At 48.1% G+C, this 9682-nt stretch overlaps 1 protein-coding gene across 4 annotated transcripts in view; it reads left to right on the top strand.

Annotated features, from left to right (window-relative positions):
* The first annotated feature begins 1239 nt into the window (after positions 1 to 1239).
* Positions 1240 to 9682, top strand: part of arhgap1 (Rho GTPase activating protein 1) — a 56897-nt gene continuing 48454 nt past the window's right edge. For all 4 annotated transcript variants that reach the window (XM_060838744.1, XM_060838743.1, XM_060838742.1 and 1 more), the window contains exon 1: positions 1240 to 1333. The gene's annotated coding sequence lies outside the window, so the exon portion shown is untranslated. The remainder of the gene's footprint in view (positions 1334 to 9682) is intronic.

Here is a 9682-nt window from a genome sequence, read left to right as displayed (position 1 = left end):
ATCACCCCGTGGCTCAACACTTTAACTCTCCCTCCCACTCCACCGAGGACATGCAGGTCCTTGGACTCCTCCACCGGCAGACCATAACAACACGACGGCTGGAGGAGGAGCGTCTCATCTTCCGCCTGGGAACCCTCCAACCACAAGGTATGAATTCAGATTTCTCCAGCTTCCTCATTTCCCCTCCCCCCACCTTGTCTCAGTCGGTTCCCTCAACTCAGCACCGCCCTCCTAACCTGCAATCTTCTTCCTGACCTCTCCGCCCCCACCCCACTCCGGCCTATCACCCTCACCTTGACCTCCTTCCACCTATCCCACCTCCATCGCCCCTCCCCCTAGTCCCTCCTCCCTACCTTTTATCTTAGCCTGCTTGGCTCTCTCTCTCTTATTCCTGATGAAGGGCTTATGCTCGAAACGTCGAATTCTCTATTCCTGAGATGCTGCCTAACCTGCTGTGCTTTGACCAGCAACACATTTGCAGCCTTACATTATAACATCCAAATTTCACTGACTAGCCCCATCATCACTTTAATGACAAATGCTGCAAACACTCCCTCCTCCAGCCTCAAAATCTCACATTCTCACTTTTTTTCTGACGGAAGTCACACTGGAATATTAATTATATTATGTGCTTTGTCAGTATTTTCTGTTTATCACATTATTTCCACTGTGCAAGGTGTACAACAAAATAAACGTCTGATAATAGACAGGGACAGGGCCTTTCATTGTAAAGGTATGTTCCTGGGGCGGAACAACAAACCGGAAATGGTGAACGTGGGGGTGGGGAATGTAATGACAGTCGGACCGGAAATAAGCGTCCTGAAGGAGGGACAGTCACGACAGACGGACCGGAAATGGTAGACATGATTGTGGGGACTGTAATAGCAGACGGACCGGAAATAGTAGACATGATTGTGGGGACTGTAATGGCAGACGGACCGGAAATGGTAGGCATGATTGTGGGGACTGTAATGGCGGGCGGACCGGAAATGGTAGGCATGATTGTGGGGACTGTAATGGCAGACGGACCGGAAATTGTAGGCATGATTGTGGGGACTGTAATGGCGGGCGGACCGGAAATGGTAGGCATGATTGTGGGGACTGTAATGGCGGGCGGACCGGAAATGGTAGGCATGATTGTGGGGACTGTAATGGCGGGCGAACCGGAAATGGTGGGCTTGAGGGTGGGGACTGTAATGGCAGACGGACCGGAAATGGTTAACGTGGGGGTGGGGACGCCAATGTCAGCCGGACCGGAAGCAGCCGCCTGGCAGCTGATGTTTTGGGTTTTTCTCCCGGATGTGGATTCGATCACCAGAGAAATCACCGAGAGGTGAGTGAGGCACACAGTGATAGGGTGGGGGAGGGGGGGGGACTGACAGGGAGGGGGACACACAGTGATAGGGTGGGGGATAGAGGGGGAGGGGGACACACAGTGATAGGGTGGGGGATAGAGGGGGAGGGGGACACACAGTGATAGGGTGGGGGATAGAGGGGGAGGGGGAGGGATAGAGGGGGAGGGGGGGTGGGACTGACAGGGAGGGGGACACACAGTGATAGGGTGGGGGATAGAGGGGGAGGGGGATAGAGGGGGAGGGGGGGTGGGACTGACAGGGAGGGGGACACACAGTGATAGGGTGGGGGATAGAGGGGGAGGGGGTGGGGGAGAGGATGAGGATGGGGGTGGGGGTGAGACTGAGACTGAAGGGTGTGGGACTGACAGGGAGGGGGACACACAGTGATAGGGTGGGGGATAGAGGGGGTGTGGGTGAGGGTGGGGGTGATGGTGGGGAGGGGGAGGGGGATGGGGGTGAGACTGAGGGTGTGGGACTGACAGGGAGGGGGACACACAGTGATAGGGTGGGGGATAGAGAGGCAGAGGGAGGGAGAGGGAGGGGGAGGGTGAAGAATGGCCAGTCCCCGTGGGGTGAGAGGTTAATATCGGTCAGACATTGTGGGGCTGGATAAACCCAGCTGGTCAGGATGCTCCAGGCCCCGCGGTGCTTTTCTAGCCTCTCACGTTTTGACTCTGATCTCCAGCATCTGCACTTGCTCACTTTCTCCACAGGAGGTGAATATGGCAAATGACATCTCCCACTGACCCCTGCCCCAGCTCTGTGTGCAGACACTGGTCCATGATGGACTGGGCTGGAGCGTGGGTCCTTGTGGGAATGTAATGGTGCGTGGTGGAGTGCGTTGGTGTGTGATGCACTCTGATGATCCGTGGTGGATTGTGCTGGACCGTGGTGGTCTGTGGTGGGTTGTGCTGGACCGTGGTGGTCTGTGATGGGTTGTGTTGGTACGTGGTGGGTTGTGCTGGACCGTGGTGGTCTGTGATGGGTTGTGTTGGTACGTGGTGGGTTGTGCTGGACCGTGGTGGTCTGTGATGGGTTGTGTTGGTACGTGGTGGGTTGTGCTGGACCATGGTGGTCTGTGGTGGGTTGTGCTGGACCGTGGTGGATTGTTTTCCGTTGCTGGTTAAACACTATTTACCTGGTTCATTCTCACCAAAGGTTGGCTGCTCTATGGACAGGATTCTGTCAGATTGGAACAAACTGTTGACTGAAGTAGTTTCACTTCCAAATGTGACTGTGTCCTCACCGCCACCTCTCTCGCCTCCACCATCCAATTGTTTATTCAGCACTGGGCCAATAGAAATTCAGTCTAGAAAAAGAGTGTTCCCATTATCTCTGTCACCCCAGGTCATGTTCTCTTGAGTTGTTAACTCTGGTAGTATGAACACAGACTTGGGTAACAAGTGTCTACATTAGGAATGCCCGAAACATTGATTTTCCTGCTCCTCAGATGCTGCCTGACCTGCTGTGCTTTTCCAGCACCACTTTAATCTAGACTCTGATTTTCAGCATCTGCAGTCCTCAATTTTGCCTAGGGTAACAAGTGTCAGAAAATATTTTTACAGAGCAGTTAAGTACATTATTGTCTGAACTCAAGTTTGTTCATAAACTGATTTTCCTGATGAATTATCAAGCATATTAGAAGCTATTTAAGATGGAGCTGAAAACTTTACATCACGTGGCATAGTGTCATACTGATGTAATCACTTTGCTCTTAAAGTTACATGCTGACCTGATTCTAGATACATGTAATGCCACAACATGTCAAACTTCATTCCCTTGTCACTGACTCCTGTCACTCTGGTAACCCTCTGAGGATAAATCAGCTTGCTACAAACCTGAGGTCATTTTGACACACATTGTCTCCAGTACCAAGACTACCTTCCAAGGGCTTAACATTGTCCATCTCTGACTTTACCTTAGCTTTGCTTTAGACTTTGCTGCTGAAACTCTCAGCCTGTAGACCGATCTGTTCAAAAGCCGTGTTGTCTGATTCCCTATCTGCATCCTTTATAAACTTGTACAAAGTTAAGCTACTATTTTTACCTCATACCATGCTCCTATCATGTAAAGTATTAGAGATATGAGCAGAAATGCTCTCATTAGGTCCCTTGAATCTGCTGTGCTTATCTAATATGATCTTTAGCCTGAATTCCATCTTTGCGCCCACTCCCTATATACCTCCAATTTACTTAGTGTTGGAGCATGCACTTCCCAATAAGGGTACAGAATTCCAAAAAATTCATCTTTCTGAGTCTTAAATGATTATTTATTCTAAAACTGTTCTGAACTGTTTTAGGTTCCTCACCCTATGGAAACAAATTGTGTCTACCCTAGTCAGCCCTTTCCAGAAGCCTACATGTTCCAATTAACTCACCACCTCATCTTAGGAAAATCCTGTCATTCAGGGAATCAATCTAGTGAACAAATTACGCTTCCTTTGTGGATTTGCTGACCTTCATTGGCTCCCGCTTAGGCATTGTATCGATTATAAAATTCTGATCCATGTTTTCAATTTCTTCCATTGTCACACCTCTAACTCTGTAACCTCCACTCACCTACAGCACTAAGTGTCACAAAATCCCCAATGCTCATCTGAACTTCAACCCTAAACCTAACCCTAAACATATGCTTTGTATTAATATAACCTAATCTAAAACCTATCCCTAATCAAAATCAACTCCGATCTCTCCTCTCCTCCAGTCAGGCCACTTCAGTGTCTCCAATTTTCATTGCTTCACCATCAGTGTGCTTTGTCTTCAGGTCCCAGTGCCCTGGGTATTCACCACCTTGATTCCCAAACAGCTAGTTGCCTGTTTTAATATTTCCTTATGTTGGCTGAATATGAGCTTGTGACCTACCTAGGGGAGTGGTCTATGTTGAAGGCCATGTTTAATTTATTAAGGTAATATAGGCCATATTTACAGGTTGTTTTCAATTAGGCTAACAATGAGCACTCATAAATAGAATCCCATGCAGTGTGAAGTAGGCCATTCAGCCCATTGAGTCCACCCAGACCCTTCCCCCTAAACCTGCATTTCCCATGGCTAACCCACCTACCTTATACATCCCTGAACACTACGGGCAATTTAGCATGGCCAATCCACCTAACCTGCACATCTTTGGACTGTGAGAGGAAACCCATGCAGAGGCGGGGAGAATGTACAAACTCCACACAGACAGTCGCCCGAGGCTAGAACCGAACCTGGGTCCCTTGAGGCAGCAGTGCTAACCACTGAGCCACTGTGCTGCCCCCTCGCTCTTGTGTAATTCTGTTGATGAGGGTGAAGCATGTCTGTATGTAAGGGGCTAACTGCTGTCATCATTGCCTCTGTTTTTTCCCAATCCCCTCCACTCCCATCTTTCTCTGTTTCATGTGGCCACTGAAGATATTCACTGACTGTGTCAATCAGTATTGCTGGTATCCATTAAAAAGCTGTGCGTTTGAGATAAAGCTGACTGAGCATCAAACCAAATGGTCATGCAGCCTCAGACAAGCTGACGTTCAACTGATTAAAAAGCTTCAGCCCTTTAATCGAAGCCTTTCAACAAGGCTACTGCTTAAAGGACTTCGTTAAAATCCTTTTGAACTTCAGAGATCTTCATTATTTGATTCATCATTGGTTTGTTTTACTGGTGAGGACTTAAATTTGATGTTTTCATGTGCAACGTTATTCCCAGAAATGCAGAAGGATATGAGGTTGGAATAAACCATGCTGCAATTTGCATGATTGTACTGATAAAAGGTCACACGTGAGAGATGTGTGGTGCAGTTGTTGGTTGAATTGTGTAATGAGCTGATTTTGATACAAAACTTTGGTTCTGCTCATAATGTTTTGCTGCTTTTTCTAGCAATTTTAACGAGAATGATTGAGCATCGTATCAGAAGGTATTCTGAAGAGTTTATTTTCTTGTGCTGATTATTTTGCCCCAAGCCCACTCTCAATTCTGATGCACTGAGGTCCAGAGGACCTTATTTGACACCAGAGAGTGCAATACACCCATTCCCTATTGTTACATAATTCAACTCCATATTCTTCAGGATCATCCATATGATTGCAGGCTAAGTAACCACCTCATTAGTTGTTTTTAGAGGACAGAAAACAATCTCAGTCCTCTTCATCTGATCCTGTCAATATATCGCTCTGTTCTTCCCCTTCAATATACCCACATGCTTTTCACCCTAACTATGCCCAGTGGTATTGAGTTCCAGTGAATTCTGATCAGTCTTTGGGTAAAGAGTTGTGTTTGAATTTCGGATTGGATTTATTACATTAAGGTTACTGGTTTTGCTTTCCTCATAAATAGAATCAGCTTCTCTACATCTACGTTATCATGACTTTTTGTAATTTTGAAGTCTCAACAGGTTTTCTCTTTGGCTTCTCTTATCGAGAGAGGAACATCCCAGTTTTCCTGAAAGGGAAAAGATCTACATTTTGACCTTAAAAATCTTGTTCTATGTCTTCCCCAGTGTCTGTCTATCTTTCCCGTGAAAAGGATCAATTAACCTTTATTTTCCCAAATGTGTCGTCTTTTATAGCCCTGGCAATCAAACAACTTACACTGGAGGGCGTCTTGTTCCAAATACAGAGGAACCTCGATTATCCAAATAAGATGGGTGGGCACGATTTCTTTTGGAAAATTGATAATTCAGATTGCTTGAATGCCTTTCCTCTGGGATTCGGAGTTTTCTGAAGTTTGCTTTGTCCTCTCTCTGCCTGCCTTGCTCCCTCTCTCTCTTTCTGAGCAGACACACACGTGTGTGTAAGGGATCTGCAGCATTGCTGAAGCCCCCCAATCAGTTCAAAGGGATTGACACAGTGAGCACTTACTAAGTCCACTCCCCATACAGCTGCAAATGTGTTGCTGGTCAAAGCACAGCAGGCCAGGCAGCATCTCAGGAACAGAGAATTCGACGTTTCGAGCATGAGCCCTTCATCAGGAATAAGAGAGAGAGAGAGCCAAGCAGGAGGAGATGACCTGGGGGGTGCAGTGAGAGAGGGACTCACTGAAATCCTTGTAGAGGGAGGAAGAGAGCTTCTTCAAGGAAGGCATCCTTGTAAGAGGATTCGCAGTAGGTTAAAATCTTCGAGTAAAAAATGAGGTCTGCAGATGCTGGAGATCACAGCTGCAAATGTGTTGCTGGTCAAAGCACAGCAGGCCAGGCAGCATCTCAGGAATAGGGAATTCGACGTTTCGAGCATGAGCCCTTCATCAGGAATAAGAGAGAGAGAGAGAGCCAAGCAGGAGGAGATTTTAACCTACTGCGAATCCTCTTACAAGGATGCCTTCCTTGAAGAAGCTCTCTTCCTCCCTCTACAAGGATTTCAGTGAGTCCCTCTCTCACTGCACCCCCCAGGTCATCTCCTCCTGCTTGGCCCTCTCTCTCTCTTATTCCTGATGAAGGGCTCATGCTCGAAACGTCGAATTCTCTGTTCCTGAGATGCTGCCTGGCCTGCTGTGCTTTGACCAGCAACACATTTGCAGCTGTGATCTCCAGCATCTGCAGACCTCATTTTCCACTCCCCATACAAGAGACCAGGCAGCAGCACACCGCACGTGAGCCTCCGCCCCCCCTCGCCCCCCCCATCCGCAACCCCAACCCTAACCCCAGTCTGCTCCCACCCACCCCTGCACCTCCCTGCCTGCCCCCAAACCCTGGCCAACAATGCCCCCATCCGCGCCCCCAACCCTGCTCCCTCGTCTGGTCCCACCCCACTTCCACTACTCATCTGCCCCACAACCCTGTCCAATCACACCCTGTTCACCACCTCCCCCCGGCTCTCTGTCCATCCCCCAACCCATCCAACCATGCTTTTATCTGCCCTGTCCCGTCTGCCCCTGCCCTGTTCATCCCCACCATCACACCCCCTTCCCAAATAGAGCGCACACACACACACACACACACCTTTTGGCTGTAACTTTTTGATAGGTCCTGCCTTTGCCCTGTACAGGACAATGTTGGAGAGATGATCTGGGGAAGGGGGGGTTTAGGGTACACCCCTGTGGAGACAGTGCCTGGAATCCCATCGATGTCCAGGACTGTTCTCCGCAGCAGTTCAGTAAGCCGGGTTCATTTTTAATCATTGTAAACAAAAGACCTGATCAGTGTTGGTAACACCTCTTTGATGTAATGTTTCTATCGGGACCTTGGGATCTCCTTCGGATAATCTGAAATTCAGATAATTGATATTCGGATAATTGAGGTTTCTCTGTATCCCTCTGTAATGGAGTTGTGGAACAGTTAGTGGTCCAGCAAATCTCAGCCTTTTGTCTGTTACCCGTTCACCATTTTACCATGAGAAGTATTTTTGCAAGGGGCACAATATGCCATTTCTATAGTAATGCTCCAAATGATTTTTCATTTCTTGGACAGTTTTCTTTTATGTTTCTTCCCCAGTACCAATGAGAATGCTTGTTTCACAGAGTATTCAGTCACATTCAGTTTTTTCAAAACTTGCAATTTATGTAGCACCTTTCTGAACCCTGATATTTTACGCTAATGGAATGCAGTATCTTTGAAGGAGTATTGACTTCTGTCATTTTGGAAATGCAGTGGCAGTCCACCTCAGATGATCAGAACCACAGACTTGTTGCTGAACCAGTCTTACTGGAGGATGTGCCGTGATACAAAAGAAGGACATAAAAATATTAAATAAAACTGGGAAACCATTTGTTCCTGCTCCACCATTCAACAACAACTCCACTTTTGCTCATAGCTCTAAACTCCTCAATAGTTCAAAAATCAAACTACCTGGCTCAGTGGTTAGCACTGCTGCCTCACAGCACCAGGGTCCCAGGTTTGATTCCAGCCTCGGCCAACTGTCTGTGTGGAGTTTGCACGTTCTCCCCGTGTCTGCGTGGGTTTGCTCCAGTTTCCTCCCATAGTCCAAAAGATGTGCAGGTCAGGTGTATTGGCCGTGCTAAATTGCCCATAATATTAGGAGCATTAGTCAGAAGGAAATGGGTCTGGGTGGGTTACTCTTCGGAGGGTCGGTGTGGACTGCTTGGGCTGAAGGGCCTGTTTCCACACTGTAGGAAATCTAATCTAATCTAAAAAATACTTGAAATATGTCCCATTCCCCATTCTCAAAATATCTTTTATCCTGACCTGAGAGAGCAGAAGGGGCCTTGATTTAACATTTCCCCCTTACAATTCTACCCAGTTCTGTCATCAGCAAATTTGGAAATGCTGCATTTGATTCCCTCATCTAGGTGATGTAGGTATTGTGAATAGCTGGGGCCCAAGCACTGATCCCTTTGGTATATCACTTGTCACTGCCTGTCACTCAGAAGAACTCCAATCCATTCCCACTCTGTTTCTTGTCTGGCAACCAATTCTGAATCCATGGTAATATATTAATTATCCCTTATCCCATGTGTTTTAACTTTGCTCACTAATCTTTTATAAGGGACCCTATCAAAAAGTCTTCTGGAAACCCAAATACAATACATCCATGGCTCTCCCTTATCTATACAAGTTACATCCTCAAGAAAAGCAGTACATTTGTTAAGTATGATTTGTCTTTCATAAATCAATGCTGACTTTGTCCAATCTGGGCTGAAAATGTGTTGCTGGTTAAAGCACAGCAGGTCAGGCAGCATCCAAGGAACAGGAAATTCGACGTTTCGGGCATAAGCCCTTCATCAGGAATGAGGAGAGTGTGCCAAGCAGGCTAAGATAAAAGGTAGGGAGGAGGGACTAGGGGGAGGGGCGATGGAGATGTGATAGGTGGAAGGAGGTCAAGGTGAGGGTGATAGGCCGGAGTGGGGTGGGGACGGAGAGGTCAGTAAGGAGATTGCAGGTTAGGAGGGCGGTGCTGAGTTGAGGGAACCGACTGAGACAAGGTGGGGGGAGGGGAAATGAGGAAACTGGAGAAATCTGAGTTTATCCCTTGTGGTTGGAGGGTTCCCAGGCGGAAGATGAGGCGCTCCTCCTCCAGCCGTCGTGTTGCTATGTTCTGCCGATGGAGGAGTCCAAGGACCTGCATGTCCTCGGTGGAGTGGGAGGGAGAGTTAAAGTGTTGAGCCACGGGGTGGTTGGGTTGGTTGGTCCGGGCGTCCCAGAGGTGTTCTCTGAAGCGTTCCGCAAGTGAGCGGCCCGTCTCCCCAATATAAAGGAGGCCGCATCGGGTGCAGCGGATGCAATGGATGATGAGTGTGGAGGTACAGGTGAATTTGTGGCGGATATGGAAGGATCCCTTGGGGCCTTGGAGGGAAGTGAGGGAGGAGGTGTGGGCGCAAGTTTTACATTTCCTGCGGTTGCAGGGGAAGGTGCCGGGAGTGGAGGTTGGGTTGGTGGGGGGTGTGGACCTGACGAGGGAGTC

This window comes from Hemiscyllium ocellatum, chromosome 18, assembly GCF_020745735.1.
Source record: "Hemiscyllium ocellatum isolate sHemOce1 chromosome 18, sHemOce1.pat.X.cur, whole genome shotgun sequence".
NCBI classification, from domain to species: domain Eukaryota; kingdom Metazoa; phylum Chordata; class Chondrichthyes; order Orectolobiformes; family Hemiscylliidae; genus Hemiscyllium; species Hemiscyllium ocellatum.
The sequence above is the reverse complement of the archived record's forward strand: the minus strand, read 5'-3'. Positions and strand labels throughout refer to the sequence as shown.